The 23615-nt window shown below is 47.9% G+C and overlaps 1 long non-coding RNA gene across 1 annotated transcript; it reads left to right on the top strand.

Annotated features, from left to right (window-relative positions):
* The first annotated feature begins 312 nt into the window (after positions 1-312).
* On the top strand, positions 313-22763 carry LOC121146686. Its single transcript, XR_005882240.1, has 3 exons — positions 313-591; positions 3411-3690; positions 21916-22763. It is a non-coding gene; the product is annotated as an uncharacterized LOC121146686 (long non-coding RNA).
* The last annotated feature ends 852 nt before the right edge of the window (positions 22764-23615 follow it).

A 23615-nucleotide genomic window follows, 5' to 3' on the forward strand; every position in this document is an offset into this window, starting at 1 on the left:
CTTTTTCTGTTTGGTTTTCAGAGCCCATCGTGCTGCCCTACCCCCAGACTAACACCAGCTAGGCAGTGCTAAGCCTGGTTCTCACCTGTCTTCAGACTGTTGTCCTTTGTGCCAGACTCCCAGCCTAGCCTGCAGATGGCATCCTGCTGTGCAGAGAGCAAGAAGCTTCCCAGGCTGTAGCTGGAAATACCCACTGGCAGGACATTGGCAGGTGCAACACAAACTCTGGGGCTAGACCGGGTGCACCAGCCACAGGCTGCACCTGAGCACTGAATATGTAGCTGGTCCAAACTGAGTTGCATCCACAAGTTTAAAATACAGAGCAGACCTGGCACAAAAAGCAAGAATGGGAAATATCTCATTAATAGTGTTTCTACTAACTACATGTTGAAACTGAACAAGTTTTTCATATACTAAGTGAACTACAACACAGCCATAATCTGAATTTCAGCTTTTTTGTTTTACATTTATCCTCATGGCTGCTGGAAAATTTTTAAAAAGTGATGTTTGTGTTTCCCGTTATATTTCTATAGGTCAGCATGACTGGACCAGCCATGGAAGAAACGTCAGTGTGGTCTTGATGAAGATGTGGTATGTATTAATTTTTTACTCCAAGCTGTTGCCATGTACAAGGACAAGCATTCTAAGCCCTGGCATGTGCAGGGGTCACACAGTGATGAGACAGGTTTCCGGTGGGAACAGCTGCCTCCCTAGCATAGCCAGCCTAGTCCTGCCCTGCACATGAGAGGAAGGGTACAAGAAGCTGAGACAAGCTCTGTCTCCAAAGCCCCTTCATGTTTTAGAGTGCTCCTATGTCATTGGTGCAGACAGGGGCCCACAAGGAGGTGCATTTGTGTCTGTGCAGAAGTCTGTGCAGAAAGTCCTGCAGTAACAGCTGCTGCAGTTGCTGCCCCAAGCACTTCCTATGTTTTCCATCAGGCTGGTTTAGGACAGGAGAGACTGAGGGCTTATGAATCAGTGCAATGGAGGACAATTGGCCACCGGTAGTGGCAGTCCCTTCTTAGGCTGACTGCTGCCTTGGGCTTACAAGGAAGCCATGTAGACCAAGAGGTGTCCTCATAACTGCTGTCTTTTCTTAGTTAGGGTAAGTTTTTCACAGTCCAACAGGCTTTCCCAGGTAGCTGATTTGTATCTCTGGGTGGAGTGGGGAACCTACCCAGCCTAGGGTTTAGGATTTCCACTGAGTGCCCTGGGGCCACCCCTACCCCCTAACACTTCACACCACTGGGCATATCACCTGGTTCTAACTACTCAGCCCTGGGGCCCACTCTGGGGCTGGGCACAGCACATCTGCCTGCTGGTCCTTCTGCTTTGGGGAGCACAGCCCTGCCCGGGCACAGCAGCTAGCCCATGCCACAGCTGTCTGTGGCCTGGGAAGACAGGACTTGGAGCAAAGCATTAGTGGAGGTGCTCCTTCCTCTTCTGTTCTCCCCCCAGCCTTGGAGTCACCATGGGGCCCCTCGAGGATAAGAAGGCTTGCTGGGCATTTGCCTTGAGCCCAGTCTTGTTTCCCCTCTGGCAGGTCCCATCTGGCTCTTAGGGCTTATAAATAGCTGCACCTAGGGTGTGGCTCGGGTGGAGAGACCTGCAGCCAGGCACTCCACCCTAAAGGCGGAACTTTTGCTTTTAATTCATTTCTGCCCTTGGAAGCCTGCAGCTATTTAGAATGCCAATTAGGCAGCAGCTGCTGGGTTGATTTTTTTCCCCCTTCTTCTTTTTTTCCTATCCCAAGTTGGCCCCCTGTGATTTTCTGAGCCTGTTGACTTAAGCTCTTAACTGGAGGTTGGGTGGGGCGGGTGTGGCAGCCTGGCCCTGAATATGGGCTGCTTTGCTGGCTCCTAGCAAAGCCTTCTGGCCAGGGAACCAGCCCTTCCCTGCAGCTGCCAGCATCCAGGAGCTTGGGTGAACAGCAAAAGCTGTTTCCTCATGAGAAAAGAGCCCAACGGGGCTAGCCTGCGAGGCTGCTTTCTCCAAAGTGTACTCAATGCCCTAAGCAAATTGTGGGGGTTGGTAAAGATTCTGGGGTTCCCAGTTCCTCCTTGGGTCTCTGTGTGATGTCACCAAGTGTGGACCCTGGGTTGCCTTGTAGCATCTGTGACAAAGTCACTGCCTACTTCCGTGCAGGGGATCACAGAACACGGAAGACTTCCGAGACTTCCACTCTGGGCACACAGGAGGGCTTGCAGATGCCAACTCAAAGCAGCTTCCTGTCAGGTTGAGACACAAAACCAGTTCATGCACAACTACCACAAGGTAGAGGAAGACCAGGCTAAATGCGAGGACTTTCAGTTAGCTAGGTGTTGGTCTGCAAGGCGAGGTGTTTCAATGAAAGCAATGCTGAATAATGTATAAAATGGATACCACTGCATAATTTCTACAGCATGATGAAATACAATGCTGTCAACATTAAGCAAAGCAAATGGATGTGTCACCAGTGCCCATTCACCCTCTAGGAGTCATGGCCATTAGCAAAGTACTTGGATGTGTGTGTTTGTGGATCCCTACTTTTTAAAAATGTTCATTTGTTTGAAAGAGTGACAGAGAGCAAGACAGACACACAGACAGATTTGCCATCTATGGATTCGCTCCCCAAATGCTCAAAACAGCTGGGGCTGCAACAGGTTGAAGCCATAAGCCTGAAATTCCATCTAGTTTCCTATGTGGGTGATAGAGACCCAAGAAATCGAGCCATCACCTGCTGCCTCTCAGGATGTATTAGCAGGAAGTCATTTGTCTGAAAGGCAAAGAGACAGACAGACACAGAGTCAGATGTGTCATGTGGTACACTTTCCTGATGCCTGGGTCTCATAACTGCTGGGTCTCGGTCAGTCTGAAGCAAGGCACTGCTGGGAACTCCAGATCTCCTTTGTGGGGAACAAGGACTAAGTCCTTGGGTCATCAGTTGCTGTCTCCTGGGGGTGAGCTTTAGTAGGAAGTTGGAACTGGAAGCAGAATCAGGACTTGAACCCAGGCACCCTATCAGGGTATCCCAAGTGGCATCAACTGCTGGACCAAATGCCCTCTTTGGCTCTTTTACTAAATGTGTGTTGACTAATCTACATTTGCATGAGTGTGTAGAGGGTTGTTTCTGGGTTGAGTCCTGAGGTTTTGATGCTGTTAGAGGAGGTGATAAAGGTGCACCTGATTCCCCATCTCATGATTCTTTGGGTACTGGGGCTATGTCTAGGAAGAGTTGTCCCTGGGAGTACAGAGGCCCTGTAGAGGGACAGGGGGTGATGTGCTCCCTAAAACCCTCCCTCTGCCTGGGAACCCAGTCTGAATCTCACTCAGTTCCATGAGTGGAAGGAGGAATTTTTGTGAAGGGCTTACTGAGACACAGAGTAGGACTGTTTTTTTGATTTTGTTTTTGTTTGTTTTTTTTTTTTTAGTAAAAGATTTTGTGGCAGTCTGTGCACAGGGACCCTATGGGCAAGAATGGCAAAGGTACACACAGGAGCACTGGCCAGACGACAGAGGAGTGTCATTGAGGATTCTCAAGGGATGAAGGTTCGCTGCGGTCAAGGAAAATGGTGGCCACCATGTGGCTCCCCTTTGAGACTATCTGCAAACAATGGGACAATTTCCCATGGAAGCTGGGATCCTGCCCTGTAGCCAGGAGATTTCAGAATCATTGGAATCAGGGTATAAACATGAATGATGATGTCCTTGGTAAGCAAATGCTGAGTCATTTATTTCATAAATAGTCCTTGTGGCTTAGATGAAAACATGGCATTGGTCTTATCCACGGGTTCATTCTGTTATCTGCCAAATAATAACAAGAAGGCAAGATTCCAACCACTTCCTTGATCTTCTGATTCTATCCACGTTAAGACATTCTGGGTATACAGAGGTGGCTGGCTGTCTTTCATTCCCCTAGGTGCCATCCATTCTTGGTGCCATGGAAAAGGAATGTGAACATGAGCCCACCCCAAGGACAGCACCTTGGGTCTAGATTGGTACCCAACTGAGTCAAAAGTTTAAACCCATCCAAGCCCAGATTGCAAGTGTGTGCCCTGCCTCCTGATCCTAGCAACTTTCTGCTCACTCGGGAGCTGGAGGTGTAACACGCAGGAGAGGGTCAGGGCGGTGCCACATTGAGGCAAAGAGGCCTTGGGAGTGCATCAGTGGGAGACACGGCCCTTACCACACTGCAGTGGAGGTGAGTGCATCGGCTGGCAGATGCTGCCAGAAATGCTGCCTTCAGGTAGGTGCTGGCCTTGGGTTCTGTGGCCTGTGAAAGTCTCCATAGATCCAGACCTTTTCTTTCTTCTATATTTATCTCTCTCTGTTCTCAACTGGAGAAAACTTCTCCAGGGGGGCCCCAGAACCCCATTTAATTTCCTCTGCCACATAGACACAGTCCTCATGATCAGCTGCCAAGCTGTGGTCCTCTGGTGTTGACATCACTTTTCAGACAGACAGTGTTGCAAAATATGTGTAGTGACAGCTGATTGTTCCTCTTTTGCCTTCATTTAGTGCTTGGAGAAATGCTCCTTTAAAAAAAAAAAGAAAGAAAAGAAAAAGAAATTATTCACTTGATATGCCGACTGACAGAAACAGAAAGAGCAAGATCTTCTGACTGCTGGTCACTCCTCCAAATGATTACAATGTTTAGGGCTCGGCCAGGTAGAAGACAGGAGCCTGGGATTCCATGTAGGTCTCCCACATGGGTGGCAGGGCCCAGGCACTTGGCCATCTACTGCTTTCCCAGGTGCATTAGCAGGGAGCTGCATGGGCAAGAGTGGAGCTGGGACTCTAGGAAACCCTTAGATGGAGTATCAGCTCTTCAGGCAGCAACTTACCTTGCTGTACCACAATTCCAGCCATTGAGAAACCGTTCTTGAATGCTCTGTCATCATTGCTATCACTCCCATTCAGCCACCATCCTCTTAGGGCTGCACCAGGGCAATTCACTCTATCTTTGTTTGACTTGCTTCCCCTTCAGCCTTTCTCAGCCCCACCCCCCTTCAGCTGCCTAGGAAAGACCTACTGGTCCATCTAGTCCCAGAGGTCTACCACTCTGTTGAGCTTATCTGACCTATACAGAACTAATCACTCCCTCCTGTGCTCCCACTGCACCTGCCTCTCATGCTGACATCACCCCATCACTTGTTATCATGGTCATATAACATCCTCTGAGTCACAGGGTAATGGATGGTGGGTCTCCTTGAGAGTAAGGGACTGTCTTGACCCTACAGAATGACCAACTTATAGAGGGTACCAAGTCTGTAAAGTGGTGAAGGAATGAATGAGTAACTATGTACAGACCATGTGGGCCATTAGTGAGGTCCCAAGGAAGATGAAAACGCTGCACAGCTGCACAGCTCAGAGCCACTGGGAGCCAAGGGGGATTCCTTGCCTGTGTTGAGTACGCAGTTCCCGGCCTATGTACAGAAGAGCACTAGTGAGCAAAAGAATTCTATAGAATAAAATAGCACGTGTGCTATCAGGAAGCTGGAGCTTTGGAGGGAGTCCAGAGACTGCTTCTGACTGAGTGTGCACACAGGAGTGTAATCCGAGGGAGTCAGGTTGGCTGGCAGGAAGCAGTACGCACCTGTAACATGAACAAATGACCGTCAAGTCAAAATCACACGTGACAGGGACTGGGAAATGCAGTTCTGGCATCTTTCTGAAAGCCTGGCCATGAGGGCTGAAGGGGCAGGTGCAAGTGATGTGGGACCCCCCACTATCCCGTTGATGCCTCTGGGAGGCCTGCCATCTCACTGTCACACTCAGGCCCTTCAGAGCTTAGCAGCCCAAGCCCCAGGTAATAGTTAAAACTCCAAACTGGCTTAACCTTAAATCATCTCTGCTCTCTTGGCTGGGGCAGCCTCATCTTGGCAGCCTGCCCTGGGAAAAGGGGATATGGTCCTTTTCCTCTCCCCCACCACCACTGCCTTTCTCTCTCTCTCTCTCTGCTTACCTCCTCCCCCTTGCTAGTTGCTGTTTTCCCTCTGCGCCTGGAAGAAAGCCCAGAAAAGGGAGAGGTAAGGGAATAAGAGCATGCTCACGTGGCTGGGTGGCCTCAGCCCTTTGGGCCCAGCAGCTGGCCTTGCTGGGGGAAGCCTGGCACACGATGAAAGCTGACCCCATCCTGCGCTCCTCGAGGGGGCCTCCAGCTGAGCCACTGTCTCCCGCAGTTCCCTTGACCTGACTGAAACATCTCTGTCCCTCCCGGTGGTCTCACATGACTCTGGAGATGAAGTGACCATCCCCTCTCGGCTGAGGTCTGTCTAGGCCTGCAGGCCCTGGGACCACCCACCCCACACTGCCCTTCATGTGTTTCTTGTCCTGTATCAGCCTGTGGGATGCCTCTCTTGCTCTACCATCAAAGTCTTATCCGTCGCTAGCATTGAAGTGTCACTTGAGTCCCAACACAATCCCATGCACTGTACATGTATTATCTAATCAGTACTCACCGCCACCGTAACAGGTGCATCTGACCAAAGGCAGATAGATCCTCACCTGCACAGATTTATTCTATAACTCCTGTCCTTGGTTCTGCCACCACAGAACCCTTCTGAGGCAGAACCAGGAGTTGGGAGACTGAGGCTTTATCTTGGCTTGACCATGAACACATCATGAGACTTAATCAAGTCAGCAGCTTCCCTGGGTTTAGTGTCTCCAACCATAAAATAGGAGAATGGAACAGAAAGGCTGTCATCAAAGTTCCTTCTCATGCTAACATTCCATGATGCAAGAACTAATTTTAGGACAAAAAAAAAAATTCATTCCAACTTGTTGTTTGGGGATAGGAGGTGAAGCATGGAGAGTTTGACATCTTGTTAGAAGTGATCCTTAGAAGTCTCAAACAGGGCCAGCACCATTGCTTATCAGGCTAAGCCTCTGCCTGTGGTGCCAGCATCCCATCTGGGCACTGATTTCAGTCCAGGCGGCTCCACTTCCTGTCCAACTCCTGGGAAAGTAGTGAAGGATGGCCCAAAGCTTTGGGACCCTAGACCCACATAGGAGATCCCAAAGAAGCTTCTGGTTCCCAGCTTTGGATCAGACCAATTCTGGCTGTTGTGGCCATCTGGGGAATGAACCAGCAAGTGAAAGCTAACGTGTGCTCTCTCTCTCGCTCTCTCTGTAATGCTGACTTTCATGTAACACAAATTTTTGTTTTAAGTGTCAAACATCAAAGTCTAGATCTTGGGGGCCAGCGTTATGGGCAGCATGTTCAACTACCACCTGCAATGCCAGCATTCCATAAAAACAATTCAAGTCCCAACTGCTCTGCTTCCAGTCCAGCACATGAGTGCTTGGAGCCCGGTACCCACGTGGGAGTCTTGGGTGGAATTCCTGACTCTTGGCTTTGTCCTGATCTGACTCTTAGGGGAATGAATCAGTGGACAACAAATCTCCCTCTCTCAGTATATATATAATTCTGCCCTTCTTTTTTTTTTTTTAAGATCTAGGTTTTATTCAGTTGCTTTGTTTACCACACTAATGAGAAACCTCAATAAAAAAGTGAGGTTTCAGGAACGTGGTTTTCAAAAACCTTAAAAACACTTGTACCCATGACTCATTAGCTCCACTGCCAGAAATAGACTCAAACAAAGACTCAGAAGCACACACCAAGGTTTACGTATCAGAAGCTGAATCACAGCAGGCTGGCTCCCTTGTTGTAAAAAGTGGAGACAGCTCCTTCGCTCCTCTCCCACCTGGCTCATATGACATATCCTTGGAAGGGATTTTGACTCCCCTCAAGTTAAGAAGGTCTCCCCTCCCCGTCTGCCTGGACTTCATTTTTTGATATGCTGATCCTGTTACCACCTGATGTGGCACATGCTTCTTGATGAACTTGTGTACTGTCTTTCACAACCACGAGCCCAGTGGTGACAGGTCCAGGTGTTGTGTAGTTTGAAGCACATGCTTGGAGAAATCCACTGCCCTTTGAAAGAAAGCCCGTCTTAAAAATGACAATCTAAAATGAGGCATGAAGATGAATATTGATTCCGAAGGAGAAGAACAGGTCTGTGGGAGGCTCCTCATCAGCTGCCCTGCACACCTGCCTCAGAGGGGTAGGGACCTGTTCTCTTGCCCTCACAGCTGCGTCCCCTGGACCAAGAACAGTGACGGGTGCTCCCGGCTCCTCAGGGAGCACTTGGGAAATGCAAGTGTGCCTAGCAAGGGAAGACTGCCTAAATACATGAGTAAGAAGAGGTGGGAAGGGACTGGATGTGAGTGTGGGTCTGCTCCTTTTTCCCTCCTATATTCATGGCTTCCCAGCCTGACTCCGATGCCAATCTCTCTTGCAGCCAGGTATGACCATGTTAAAGTTCTTTCAAGAGAAGAATGGCCAGACTTACTGGTGCCACACCTTAGCACTAGCCCAAACTTCACAGGTGGATTAGTTTGTTGGCTCATGAAGAGCGAAGGCAATAAACTTGAAAAGAACTAAGGCTCCAGAGTGAGTGTGAAGACCAGAGCTTCCTCACTGGCCCACACAGTTCTGCATTGGGATTGTGATGGAGAAATGATCATTGCTCTTTAAGTTGTAATAATTGGGGCTGTTTGTCATGGCAGCGTAGTCTTGTACGAATAGTCTTTTACTTGATATAAGCTAAAAATTGCATTTATTTCATGATAACTTGTTAATTTTAAAATCATCAAACACTGACTAGTGCAGTTTCCCAGTGCAGGTCCTTTCCATCGCTGGGTAATGCCTTCTGGCCACACCGCCAGAAGTGAGAAGAGGGCCTCATCCCCTCTGGCTTTGTCCTAAAAAAAAGCCCAGGTTTCACTTTCTTAGTAATGATAATAGTGGCTGAACATTCATCTTGGGCTACTCTCTTTTTTAAACAGCATTTATTTATTTATTTGAAAGAATGACAGAGACAGAGAGATATCTTCCATCAACCTGTTCATTCCCCAGACGGCTGCAATGGTCAGCGCTGGGCCAAGTTGAAGCCAGGAGCTTCATCTGAGTCTCCCACATGGGTGGCAGGAACCCAAACACTTGGTACACTCTCTTCTGCCTTCCTAGGCTGTTAATAGGAAGCTTTGAAGGAAGCGGAGCTGCTCAGACTAGAGCAAGCAGCTATTTGGGATTGCTGGCATTGCAGGGGGCAGCTTTACCTGTTACGTCACAAAGCCCTGTCACATGTTGCCTAAGTACTCTTGATGAAATAGTTTAGCCATCACCTTTCAATAGATAGTGTTCTTATTCCATGTTACAGCTGAGTGAATAGAGGTGCTGAAGGTTTAAACAGCAGACCTAGGGATGAGAACCCATGGGCTGCTCCCAGAGCTTACTTCCCAGCCATGCTGTTCTGTCCTCGTGGCTCTCTGTCTTCCTTTTCCTTCCCTTCCTTCACATTCATTAGACTCCCACTGCTGTGGTTGCGCTTGTCCCTAGTACTCTGTTCTCTAAGTTCCTGGGATGGTTGATCTTGAAGGCTCCTTGGAACTCTGACAGCTATGATCCTTGAGTGACCTGGAGTCCCAGGTGGCCAGGTGAATTGAGATCTGATGCACTGGGACTTCCTCAACCACGGTAAAAGAGGTTCCTGTCAAGAGAGCGCATTTGGGCAAGGTGAAGATTTTGAGTATTCATACCTGAATCCACGAGCAACAAGGCAGTTCTCTTGCTGAACGCTTTGAGCAACCAGATAGCACAGCTGGGCATCTCTCTGGGACGGTTCAGTTGGGTCTCCCCAGTATCCCTGTGTGTTGCGTTGATTTTTGACAAAACATGCCAGGGTCTGGGGGGTTGTGGTATGCTCTTAATGCTGGCTCCCCCTCTTTCCTGATTTTTTGGAAAGTACTCATTTATTTTTATTGTAAAAGTGTAGAGTTACAGAGAGAGAGAGAGAGAGATATTCCATTCACTGGTTCACTCCCCAGAGCTGGGCCAGTCTGAAGCCAGGAACCAAGAATCTCTTCTGGGTCTCCCACATGGGTACAGAGGACCAAGGCACGTTGGGTTTAGGGTTTCAGCCTAGGGATTTGTTCCTTTGTTGGAGCAGGGCACGGAAATTCCAGTCAAACCAGGAGGCATTTGCAGTATTGATGGATCCCACTTGGGAAGTTTCCAGAGACATGGGAGAAATGTTCAATGGCAATGGTCCCTTGGGGCCACTCTTCCTGGATCTTTCCTCTCACCTACCTTCCCATTTCCCCTTCCATATTGGCTACAGCTCTGGCTGACCTTCCAGAACCTTCCATACTAAAGCATTTCTCCACCTCAAAGTAAGAATGGTCTCTTTCTGACTGCTCTGGAGCCCTGGCGACAGGCTGGTTGAGGCAGATTTTGGAATGGTAGCATAAGATGGCAATTTCCTGGGAACTTCAATCTCTGCACCCCCCATCCCCCCGCCTGCTTCAGGACACAGGTTCATCAGAAGCGGGAATGAAATAACTCACTTTATCCTGAGGAATGAGGGATGGGCAGATGGAAGCCACAGAGCCAGATTGTCATGTCAATTTTATCTGGAATGAAAACCGAATGGCCATGAACTGCTGCGGGAGAGATGATTTATCCGTGGTCAGCTGTGACGTCCTCCTCCACAGGCTCTGTGCCTTGGCCTGTCTCTGCTGGCTGCTGGAGCCTCTATTCCCTCCCCCCACCCCGCCCCTTTATGGAAGTCCAGAGCTGTGCCCAGCAGCAAGTTGTGCTGTTGTGTGTGCAGGAGGTTCTGCCATATAGCACCGCAGGAATTGCCAAGGTGTTTCCTCCTGGCCTTTTGTATGATCTTTCTTTGCTCCCTTTCTATTTCTGATTTTCTGCTTGTGTTTTTTGTAGCATGCTAGACATATGATACTAACAAATAACAAACTATACTGGGTTCTGAGCAGTTAGGGTGTGCCAGGTAGGAGGTGTGCTTTGTACACGTTACTACTAGATTTTGCTAAGTCTGCCAGATATGGTGCTCCAGTAAGGATCTGTTCCTTCCTCTTCAATGACCAATGCCATGCTTTTTGAACTAGACCTAAGACCTCTGATTCCAGCCTTCTTTACAGCTACATATTTCCATGTAATCACTGGGTCATAAGAGGGTTGAGTAAAATTTTCAAAAAATGTCCTCCACAGGAGGGAACATGCCCTTGATGGCCTATTGGAATGTGGATATAACAGCTGGACACGAGCAGCCATTTTACACCAGGAGGTGGAAGCCACTTGTTGAAGATGCTGAAGTGCCAGGAGGGAGCTACAGTCTCTGCTGATTGTGAGGGAGAGTTCTGAGTGATTTGTAGCTGTGGTCAAACCCATCCTAGCAGCACCATGCTCAGGAGGAGAGTACAATAAGGTGTTAGAGTATGGGCTTTGGGTCTGATGTAGTTGGGTTAAAATCCAATCTTTTCTATACTTACAAGCTTTGTGAGAGAGGAAGAAAGCCAGAAAAATATCTTCCGTTCATTGATTTACTCTCCAGATGGCTGCAACAATCAGGGCTGGGCCAGGATGAAGTCAGGAGCCAGGAGCTTCCTCCAGATCTCCCATGTGCGTGCAGGAGCCCAAGCACCCGAGCCATCTTGCATTGTTCTCCCAGGTGCATTAGTAGGGAATTGGATAGAAAAATAGAGCAGCTGGGACTTGAACCAGCACCCACATGGTATGTTGGCACTGTAGGTAACAGTGTAACATGCTATGCCACAAATCTGGCCCCAGGAATGTCTGTCTATTTGACCTCATATGTGCAGATATTGCCTGGGACAAAGTTTCCAGTAAACCGTGCTGTTCTTCACTGACCTTCAGGATCCCACTCAGTCCTCCGAGACAACTGCATTCTCCATGAACTAAAGGAAGCCTTGACCTCAGCAGCCTTCTTAGTTCCTGCCTATGTTCCAGCCCCAGCTTTCAAATCTACTGATTCTATCTCCAGGCTTTGTCTGACCCCCCTCACCCCTTTGTGAGAGCATGGAGGCTGAATTGTGTGCAAGCATTCCCAGGTAGTCTTCGTTTTCACCAACAGGCCTAAACATTCTTCAGTCCATTTTCAAGCAGCAGTTGCAGAGCCACAGAGACAAGTGGCAGGGTCAAGGCCAATATCTTTCCATTTGAAATATGAAGGCCGAAGTAATTGGAGGAAGTGATGATGACAGTTTCAAAAACGATTATGGGAATCCACAATCTGGCATTGGAAGGGAGCTGGAGGACAGGCTCCATGGCCAACCGTGCTGCCAAACACCTGCCTCCGCCGTGGTGACACGTGTTGTCTCATCGGGCAGGAGCGCGCTCTGGCAGGCTGCTCTGCTGACTTCCCAGGGTGCTCTGCTGTGCCATTTCTTCACATACTGCGAGGATTCTGGGCCATTTTCTCAAGTTTCTGTCTGTGGGGGAGGACACAACTATTTCCAAATGGAAAACCATGGGCTCCTGGAAAACACTGAGGATATGATTTTGCACTTGGCTCCCACTGGGTATTGCAAGCAGATCCCTTGTGTTGGACATGTCGGTGACAGGAGGGGGCTCTTGGGTGTGTAGCAGGATTCTTCTCGGAGGAGACACCGCATTCGTTATTTGAGTACTTCAGAAAACATTCCTTTGGAGTTTTATTTTTCTTATTGGTCTTTGCATTTCAAACACATAGATTTTGAAAGTGAATTCCATAGGTCATTTTTTGGTAGTATAATTTCAGTTGGTGGCATGAACTTTCTTCCTTCTTCCTGAAGCTTCTGGAAAAAGAAAGAAAGCCAAGACTCAAGATAATGGCAGCCAGAAAAAAAAATGACTTTTCCTTAGCAGCAGGCTGATATGGGAGAAAGTCAGCTTTGTTGGGGAGCAAAGGAACTTCTAACGCCAAGCTCATGCATTGCCCAGACACTTAGCAAGCCACACGCAGTGTGGGGTCAGGGAGGCAAGGGACTTTGCAGCTAGGCCTACCATGTATGCTGGGCACAGCCATTTAGAACCATCCAGGGCATGTTTTCTTTGCTCCTTTCTGAAAGGAAAAGGCTACAGGGAGGGGCTGGGCTGTGCATGTGCAGTTTCTCTGCAGGTACCCAACCGTGAGGTAAGTCCCTTGCCTCCTGCTGCAATGGGGTGAGTGATGACTGTGGGGAGACAGGCTTGGGAGCTCGCAGCATGTGTGTACTGGAGCAGGTATCTGCTGCTGACCGGCTTTAGTTTCCAGCCCTGTAGTTTGCATAGTGCCCAATGAACAGAGTCAACTCAGAAAAGATGCCACAGTTAGAAGAACACTGACGTGGGCTTCAGGAACCCTGGGCTTTGTCAGGGCTAGCCTGGGGCAGTCAGATGCACTGTCTTATTTTGTTGTGTAAGGGTGTATGAGACAGTTGCTAAAGCCCATTCTGTGGTTTGGGGCCTTTCTCCCTCCTGTGGGAACCTTGTTCTCTCTTGCATATTAACATCTCTGCTCGGCCCGCCGGTTGGATTCCTCTATGGGCTTTTGAACTTAATGTAAGGCAGTTCCGCTTAAAAACAGTATCCTCTCATGTATCCTCACACTTCCCAGCCATGTTCTTGTCTCTGAACCATCTTCTTCAATATAGAAACTTCCTTAAAATACGATCTGTATGTTTAAAGTGGAATGCTGTCATTCGTTGCAACATTGGTGGAACTGAAGGACGCCGCGTTAAGTGCAGTCAGGCAGGCACAGAACAACAAATGGGGTGTTTTCTCTTGCACGTGGATGCTAAGGAGATTGACTTCCAAGAAATAGCACACAGAACAGTGGTTGCCAGAGGTTAAGAAGTTAAGAAGGGCAGGAAGGTGAGGGGTAGAAGCAGTTTGGATTATGGATACAACACACAGGAGGACCAAGTTCTAATAATCTATAGTGCAACAGGGTGAGTAGCAATTACAGGAATTTATTCTACAGTTTATAAAGAAGAGAGGAATCCAAAGGTTCCTAATACAACACAAAAGAGAAATGTTTAAGGAGAGAATGACTCTGATTAAATCAATATGGATGCATGCATGATTGAATTATTACACTTCATTAACATGTTCTGAAGGTGCTTGCTCCCTTGGGAGGCGGACTCCCTGGCTTCCAGCCCCAGGCTGCTGCTGGGTCACTCCCACCTGGGGGCCAGTGGTGTGGCTGAGGACAGAAACATCCATTCTCATTGCCCTTGATGCTGTAGTGTTGATTGTCACTGCTGACCATTCCCTTGCTTTCAGAAACCTCCATTCCTTTGTTTTCCTTACACAAGACTTTCTTGGTTATCTGCATCGGAAGGCTCTTCTTCCAGCCAGCCACTTACCACTTGGGCTTCTGTAATACCTTGCTCCTCTCTTGTTTTTAATTCTCTGTTTTTGCCGAGTGAAACAATGATCTGATGATAATTGATTCCTCCAATGGACTTTTATGGAGCATCTATTATGTGGCAAGAACCATTTTTGGCTCTGATAATTCAACAGTGAAAATAACAATGACAAATTCCCTACTATGATGCAGTTTTCATTCTCATGGGGGGAACAAGGCAACAGATAAAGAATAGGTGGTGCTAAAACCTGTTTTTTATCAGGTGTTGATAAAAACCACAATGAAAACTAAATCAGGGGACCTGGCACAGTAGTCTAGTGGCTAAAATCCTCACCTTACAGGTACTAGGGATCCAATATAGGTGTTGGTTCATATCCCAGTTGCTCCACTTCCCATCCAGCTCGCTGCTTGTAGCCTGGGAAAACAGTCGAGGACGGGCGAAAGGGGGACCCTGCCCCTGTAGCTTTGGGTTAGCTGAGCTCAGCTCAACTGTGGTTGTTGCAGGTAATTGGAAGGTAAAGCAGTGGATGCAGGATCATTTGCTCTGTGTCTCTGGAAAGAAAGAAAGAAAGAAAAAGAAAGAAAGAAAGAAAGAAAGAAAGAGAGAGAGAGAGAGAAAGAAAGAAAGAAAGAAAGAAAGAAAGAAAGAAAGAAAGAAAGAAAGAAAGAAAGAAAGGAAGAAAGAAAGGAAAAGAGAAAACAAAGGGAAAGGAAGGGGAAGGAAGGAAAGAAAAGAAAAAGAAAGAAAGAGAAAGAAAGAAAGAAAGAAAGGGAAAGAAAGAAAGAGAAAGAAAGGAAGGAAGGAAGGAAAAGAGAAAACAAAGGGAAAGGAAGGGGAAGGAAGGAAAGAAAAGAAAAAGAAAGGGAAAGGAAAAAAGGGAAAGGAAGGGAGGAAACTAAATCAGGTGATATACCACAGGACATTACACATAGGAAGGTCGGAATTATAACATGTATAAAGAGTTAGAAAGTATTCCTGGCTCCTCTGATTACTGAGAAGAGTTTGGCAAGTGCTGATGTTAATTCTTCTGTATATTTTTAGGATTAATTCATTTTTATTTGAAAGGAAGATTTACAGAGAAAAAGATACCTTTCATCTAACTAGTTCACTCCCCAGTTACCCACAGTGACCAGAGATGGGTTGATTCAAAGCCAGGAAACAGGAACTTCTTCTGGGTCTCCCATGTGGGTGCTGGGTCCCAAGCACATGGCTCATCCTCTATTGTTTTCCCAGGCACATTAGCAGGCAGCTGGATGGGAAGTGAAGCAGCTAGGACACAGACCAGTGCTCCTGTGGTATGCTGCAACTGCAGGTGGAGGATTAGACTACCATTGTCACCATGCTGGCCCCAGGATATTAATTCTTCTTTAAACATTTAATAGAATTTGGGGCCAGTGCAGTTATATAACAGGCCAATCATCTGCCTTCCACAGCTGGCATCCCATAGAGGCACTGGTTCATGTTGTAGCTGCTCCACTTCCCATTAAGCTCCTTGCTTATGACCTGGGAAAATAGTGGAAGATGACTCAAGTCCTTGGGCCCTGCACCCATGTGGGCGACCTGGAGAAAGCTCCTAGCTTTCAGCTTTAGGCCAACCCAGCTCCAGCCACTGGAATCATTTGGGGAGTGTGCTAGCAAATGGAAGATCTCTCTCTCTCTGTTTCTCCCCCTCTCTCTGTCTTTCCAAGTAAATAAATATTTAAAAAAAAAAATTAGTAGAACTCACCAGTAAAGTCACCTGGGCCTGGGCTTTTCTTCGCTAGGCAGTGTTTGATTTCTGATCCAATATTTCTACTTGGTAAGGGTCTGATTTTCTGCTACTTTCTGAATCAGTTTAGATTATTTCTGTTTTTAGGAATTTGCAATTATGTTGGTTGTATAGCTTATCAGTATACAATTGTTCATAGTGGTATCTTGCAATCATTTTTGTTTCTATAAGATTGGTAGTAATGACCCCATTTTTGTTTTATGTTATTTTAAAAAATTTTTTTATTTATGTTTATTTGAAAGGCAGAGTTACAGAGAGAGAGACAGAAAGAGAGAGATCATCTTTGGCTCACTTCACAAATGGCCATGATGGCTAGAGCTGAATCGGTCTGATGCCAGGAGCTAGGAGCTTCTATTGAGCCTCCCATGTGAACACAGAGGCCCGAGGACTTGGGCCATCTTAGCTGCTTTCCCAGACACATTAGCAATGAGTTGGATCAGTAGTGGAGTAGGTGGGACTCGAACCAGTACTCTTATGGGAAGCCAGCACTGCAGGTAGAGGCTTAAGCTGCTATGTCAGGGTGCTGGCCCCTTATTGTATGGTTTTAATTACTGCATCCCCCCTCTCCTTTTCTCCATCTAGCTAAGGGTTTGCCAGTTTTTAGAGCGATGGGCCCACAAGAGTTCTCCAGTGGCTGGCCATTCCTAGCAGGATAACAAATCTAGTGGCTAGGATCACAGAGCTTTCCTGGGTACCAGGCATCCCTCCGTGTACTGTGCTGGGGTGATGGGTGCACCAGCCACTGATGGTCTCCTCACTTTCCAAGTCTGACTCTAAAACCCTCTGCACTTTGAGAGTCAAATGATTACCACCACCAACATCAAAACAAAGAACTAAACACCACCTCAAGTCCCACACCTCAGCAGGGTGCTTCTCTCCTTTGGAAATGCCTGAGAAATGTGTCTTCTCTAGCCTGGAGTAACAAACAATGCAACTACTTTATAAACTAATTTTCTTTCCTCCCTTTCCCCCCCACCAGTTCCAAGAGATTAGCAAATGGGATTCAGTTATCCATATCATACTTTGGGTTTCTTAAAAAATCTCCTGCAATTTGCCAACATAAGCCATTTTATACAAAATGCTTTTCCTTTGTAATTTTTTTCTTTTCCTTTCTGGGCAAACAAATGCTTGTTTTAACAGCAAACAAGCCATCTGTTTTTGATTTGCTCATACTCAGATCATCCAAACATTGCTTTATAGGAGCTATTTGATTCCTCTTCAGGCTTTCTTGCTCAGAATTTTCTGACATTCCCTTCCTCTTGAACATTGAGTAATGTTTTGCTAAGGAAAGAATATGCAGATATCGCTTAGCCGCATTGGTTTAAAACCAAAAAGGGTGGGCTTTAGCAGGGGCCTTGAGAACACACACTTTCTACCCCTCAGCTACACCATTCGATGACTCGGAAACTCTGGGGGGCTCAGGGTTCCTGAGACACCAAAGAGTTTTTGACCATCAGTCATTCTTACATGCTCCACGGTGGGGCTGCACTTCTCTCTTGTTAGGAAAAAAAGTCAGAGCAGAAACTTCTCTGGTCAGCTGGAGCTTTAAACGGAAAGAGGGAAGTATGGGGGAATGGATGTTTTTAAGCTCGAGCACATGGCAAAGGGGGAGGAAATGAGACTGAGTGAGAAGTAAAGTGCTGACACCGAATATCGTCCAGACGGCCTCAGGATGACCCAGGAGCCTCACCCATTCCCGGAACAAACATCACAAAGCATGCTTCATGTGAACAGCAAGTTTTGTAAGGAGGCATTGGCATTGAGTGAAGTCAGCGAAATCAGACGTGGTCCTCACTAGGGAATTGCCATAAGAAGAAGGACTCCATTCCTTTGTCCACTCATCCATCCATCCACTCATTTATCCATCCATCAACCCATCCATTAACCCATCCACCCATCTACCCACTCAGTGATCCATCCATCATCCATCCATCCATCGATGCACCACCCACCCATGCATTCATCCATCCATTCATCCATCTACCCACTCACCCATCTATCCACCCACCCTCCACCCATCCACCTACTTAGCAGTTCATCCATTGCTCCCATCCATCATCCATCATCTACCCATCCATCCATTCATCCATTCACGGGCCATCCACCCATTCTACCCATCATCAGTCCATCCATCCATCCATCTGTTCATCCAAGAAACACCAGGGAAGTCAGGCAGGAAGGACAGAAGGCAACAGAAGTCACATCTTGCTAATGTCTAGTTACGCCAAGGGGATGATTAGGCTTCACCCCCAGACAATGTTGAATGACAGTGGCTGCCTGGAGTTCTGTGCTGATGGGGTTGGATTCTAGAGCCACGAGTGGATTCCATGAGGGATTCAGCTGTGGGTGTGATTATGGTGCGTATCACAGCAGCCACACATATTCTCAGGAACACCAGGCTGGTTAGCTATAGGAGGCAACCAGAAGTTGAGCTGGATGCCTACCCAAGGCAGGGAGGATATAGAAGTGGCATGTTAGAGTGAGGCCATGTCTTCTGTCCTGCTGGCAGGAGCATCCTGCCTGTTTTACCCAACTGAGCTTCAAATACATGTCATGACTGGTAGGAGCATTTTAAACGTGGTTCCCAATGTTATAAAACTATGCAACATTTGCATGTAAACCTACACAGTTCTTCACAGTGTCTTACCATCCCTAAATCTTAGTACATTTTATTAAAGTGAAATATACCATCTTGTCTCACACGTGTAGATGTCACATGAGTAGTTGTTATGCTGTGCAGTTTAGGAGGTGATGAATAGGAGAGAAAACACAACCATCTTGGGCCTGACCGTGTTGTTGTCCTCAGCTGAATGACTGCAAATTCTGGATACAGAGGGGCTAGAATGAAAGAGAACCTTGTGGAGTTGGGAGAGGGGCTTGTGGGCCTTGGTGCTGAGTGGCTGTGGGCGTGGAGAGAATCAGTCTTGACCTGCAAACTAGCTCTTTGTGTTCTGGTGTGGGAGTGGGAGCAGGCAGGTGCCCTCCCATTTGGATCCTTGCTGTGGCTGATGACATTGAGTCATGGTGAAGGCCCAGGCTTGCCAGAGTCAGCCAGGGCTGCTGCAGGGTCTCTGCACAGCCACTCTCTTTGCCTCTGAGTGTCCCTGGTTAGTTATTGCCCTACTGTGCACTCAGAGCCTGGTGAGGGGAGATGGATAAGGAAGGATGAGCCAGGCAGGGTGTTCTGCCTGATGCAGTGTTTGCCTAGTGAGCTGGAGGCCTTGGATGTGTGTGCTGATTCAGTACTGCCCTCCTGTCACTGCTGAGGTTCAGATGTGGTTGGAAGAGCCAGGGAACATTCTAGAAAAACAAATATGTGTAGCTATTTATTCCTTCACTCATGGCTTTGTTTATTTATGAACTGAAACTTGTACATTTAGTGCCGGGTTCTGAGGATACCGAAATGCCTAGGATTGGGTTTCCTGGTTTCCTGGGTACACCATCATGTGGGGAAGAGAAAGAAATCTATAGATAATTGTAGCAGAAAAAGAATTCATTTTCTTGATGACAAGAGCATGTGCGCTGTGCTCCGCCCTGCCTGGAGTGCCGAGAAGGCTGACCCGGGAGCCCGGCTGGCTGGGTGCATGAGGTCCAAGGGGTGGACAGGAGATCTGGAGGGAAAGGCTGGAGTTGGCCAACGAGCATCTACCCAGACTGTGGGTGGGCGGAGCAAGACTAAGCAGAGAGAAGAGTGGATGGTGCCACTTCCTGCTGGGCCTCCAGTTCCGGGGATGAGATTTCCATCCTGTGCATCCTGAGATGCACCCCCGGGCAGGTCTCTGGGTGTGGTTTTGCTCAGGCCAAGCAGGGGACTGACTTTCTGGTCGCTTCCTCTTGCAGAGACTCCTGAGAAAACCAAGGGTAAGAACCATGGCTCTCTGACTCTTTCAATCCTCCTCCCAGCATGGGGAAAAACTGATCAATTGTCTCCCTTGGAAATGCACATACTTTTAAATGTAAAATTCCAGCAGCTTCTGAAACCAGCTCTTCCAAATTTATTTATACATTCCAGATAAAGGACTCCCCATGTGGGGCAAACATTTAGTGCAGTGGCTTAGATTTCGCTAGGGGCCCCGGCACAGTAGCCTGGTGGCTAAAGTCCTCGCCGTACATGCATCAGGATCCCATATGGGTGCCTGTTCATGTCCCAGCTGCTCTGTTTCCTACTCAGCTCCCTGCTGTGGCCTGGGAAAGCAGTCGAGGATGGCCCAAAGCCTTGAGACCCTGCACCTGTGTGGGAGACTCGGAAGAGGATCTGGGCTCCTGGCTTCAGATCAGCTCAGCTCCAGCCTTTGCGGCCACTTGCGGAATGAACTAACAGATGAAAGATCTTTCTCTCTGTCTCTCCTTCTCTCTGTGAATCTAACTTTCCAGTAAAAATAAATACATCTTTTTAAAAAAGAAAGATTCCACTTGGGACTCCAGGATCCTATTGCTGGAGGGTTTGGTTGTGAGTGCTGGCTCGGCTTCCAATTCCAGCTTCCTGCAGTGTGCACCTGGGAGGCAGTGGATGATGACTCAGATATCTGTGTCCCTGCTATCCAAAGGGGCACCTAGGTTGGGTTCTTGGGCTTCTGCCTTCCTCCTGGCCCAGCCCTAGCTGCTGTGGTCATTGTGTGAAGCAGCCGAGGGGAGATCTTTCTGTCTCTGTGTTTTTCTGTAAATGAATACACCCCCCCTCCCCACCAGCCCTGCTGACCTAGGCTATAGTCAGGCATCTGGAATTTTCCCATTCCGGTGCAAGGCTCTATGGTGAGCTGAACTGATGTGGGCTGTCAGCCTGGAGACCCTTGAGGAAGAAATGTGATGGACAGACCTTCCATCAGCCGTGACTCAGGGTGGGGCGTGCACCGAGTTCACAAAAGCCTTTGTTCTGACTTGCTGTGGCTTCTGCAGCTGGCCAAAGCAGCACCTGCTTTGTGGCTGACAAGTTCATTGCTGGCCAGGACAGCCACCATCTGTGATGACATCAATGATTGGCATGTGGTCTGTGCCAGATGTTTCTCTGGTGACACCCCAATGTATGGGAGAGTGGGTACATCGGGGAGAGCAGGAGGTCTACCAAGAGTCTCCCAAGATGGGGAAGAGCAGAGCCAGGTGTGCACACGGCAGCAGGAGCTGTGCGTTGCTTGTGTCTAGCCAGAGCTCTGCGTGGAAGCAGGATGCCTTGTGAGAAGCCTACAGATGAGGGGCAAGTGCTTGCGCTGGTCACCAAAGCTATCAGGGTGCCCCAAATCTCAAGAACCAAGATGGATTCTATTGTAGTTAAAGTAAAAAAATCAGTTAGCTATTTTCTTGAGAGATAGATAACAGACAAGTGGCAAGCTCTCCCCAGATGCCGGCAAGAATGAGGGCTGGCCCAGCTGAGGCCAGAAGACAAAAGTCGGCTGCAGGTCCTCCACTCCCCAGCCATTATCTGCCTCCCGGGATGCACACTGGCAGGAAGCCAAGATTTGCACCCTGGGCACTCCCATATGGGCTGTGGCCAACCCAACCAGCATATTATCCACCAGGTCAAATGACTGCCCATTCTCGTAATTTAAAAAAGTTAATGCAAAAGATTCAAAATGAATAAAATACAAAATTCTAAGTGAAGACAGGCTATAAATCTGCATTTTGAGACTGCCCTCATCCCAATCCCAACCCCTACCTTTGTCCTCAAAAAACACCAGCTTTCAAAACGCCAAGCTGTCACTGGAGCAGCTGGTCTGTGAATTTCAGTGTAGTCAGTGCCTGGGGTTGCTGGGTTCTTGCAGCAGTGTCCTGCTCATTCATCCCCTTGCCCACTTTGACCCTAGCTAGGAATATGGATTGGCATTGACCCAGGTATTCCACCAGGTGGCACTCTTGCTCCAATCAGCTGTCCCTGAAAAGCAGCTCCTTGGGGTTGAACCAGAGAGGTGGTTGAAAAGTCACTAAACTGCTGTGATTTTTTTTTTTTTTTTTGAAAGCCTAGAAAGAATCCTGATCAGCAACTGAGGGTAAACAATGTGATGTGAAGAAGAATGGAAGATTATTCTGGAACGCTTGGAGCAAGGTAAGTGGGGCCCTGCTCAGTGACCACAAACTATGCTGCTCTTTAGCAGGTAAGAAAAATGAGAGTTTTAAACCCCTCTTTGTTCTCTGATACAAGGTAAACACAAGTGACAGGGCGAGAACTGTGGGATTAAAGGTTTGCTGCCAAGTATGGCCTGGTGGTAACAGCTCTGGCGGCCAGCGAGAAAGACCTGGAACGCTGGCCCCGCTGCTCACTAGCGGTGATCTCCGATGAAGGACGGAGCCTTGCCAAGTCCGAGATTCTTCAACTTTAAATGGGGATTATTGTAGCAGCTCCCCAGAGGGCGGTTAGAGGATTAAACAAACGGATGCACATAAGGCTGTTTGCAGGGGTGCCTGGCACGTTGTACTGTCTCAGCGGAGGAGGGGTGTGGAGGACTTCTCTGCAAAGGCCTTGGGGCTCCCCGCCTGGGCCTCCCCCAGTCTGCTGCAGGAATTGAAGGGATGCCCTAAAAGTGACCCAGAGGAATAACCTGATCATGAAGCTGGCTCCAGAAGAGGAGACCAGAAGAATTTCCCACCTGGATAAGGTTTCACAGGTGTGTTTCTGAACCAGGAAGTCAGGCAGGCATCCTAAGCTCCACAGCTCTTACCCTGGGTGACTTGGGAACATCTGACTGCCAGGTGGCTGAGCCCATTTAAGCCAAGCATTGTTGTAGAGGACATCCACTGACTTCCCATTAACCCAGCCTGGCTCCTTCCTGTTCTGAAGTTCTTAGCTCACCGAGACACCCCGAATCAGTCTTCCCTTTATTAGTGGTCACTCCTGCTTAGAAGATGTCTCTTGTCACTTTAATAAGCACTGCATATGCACTGGCTTCTTTATGCCCTTTAACACCTGCTGAGGTGAGGGTACTTACTCTATGAGCTAAGTAAACTTAAGTTTCAGAAAACTTGGTACCTTATCAAGCCTTCTTCAGCCAGAAATTGGTGCACATGTAGGTCTCTCTCACTTCTTTTTGTTCTTCTCAATTTTTTCTTTATTTTCTTTGAAACACACACACACAAATAAACACAGAAAGATCTATTTCATGGCTCACTCCACAAATGCAAGCAGAGTTTTGTGCTGGGAAGGATGCTCAGACAATGTTGTGCCACGTTCTCTCAGGGGCTTCCTTTGCAGGCCTGGGACAAGTTAACGGCCATAATGCTCTCACTTTTCAGTGGGACGCTGGTGGACCAGAGAAGTGCATCACAACAAGATCAGCCCGACCTTGACCTCAAGGACGAAAGCAAGTGCTGTCTGCCCAGAGGAATCCCTCACTACCTAGACAGAAAATCTGGCTTGGTGGTTCCCGACTGGAGAAAACTCCCACAGGTCCAAGGCTGGGGACATACGGGTCCTGCAGTCTCCTGGGTAGCTGGTGTGAGTAACCAAGTGTTTGTCTTACAGCATGGTTGATCGTCTTGCCCCATAACGCAGTTCCCTGCCTACAACTTCATAGGGGAGCTCAGTTCAGACTAACAGTTTCCTCTGCCACAGGAGCCTGCACAGGATCTACTGTGTTCAGAAAAAGTGAACCTCAGTCCGTACCAAAATGAGTCCTTTTTCAGGATTAAAAAAAAAAAAAAAACCACTTTGCCAAATTATTTT

This window comes from Ochotona curzoniae, unplaced genomic scaffold, assembly GCF_017591425.1.
Source record: "Ochotona curzoniae isolate NIBS_2020 unplaced genomic scaffold, NIBS_Ocur_1.0 scaffold_4505, whole genome shotgun sequence".
NCBI classification, from domain to species: Eukaryota; Metazoa; Chordata; class Mammalia; order Lagomorpha; family Ochotonidae; genus Ochotona; species Ochotona curzoniae.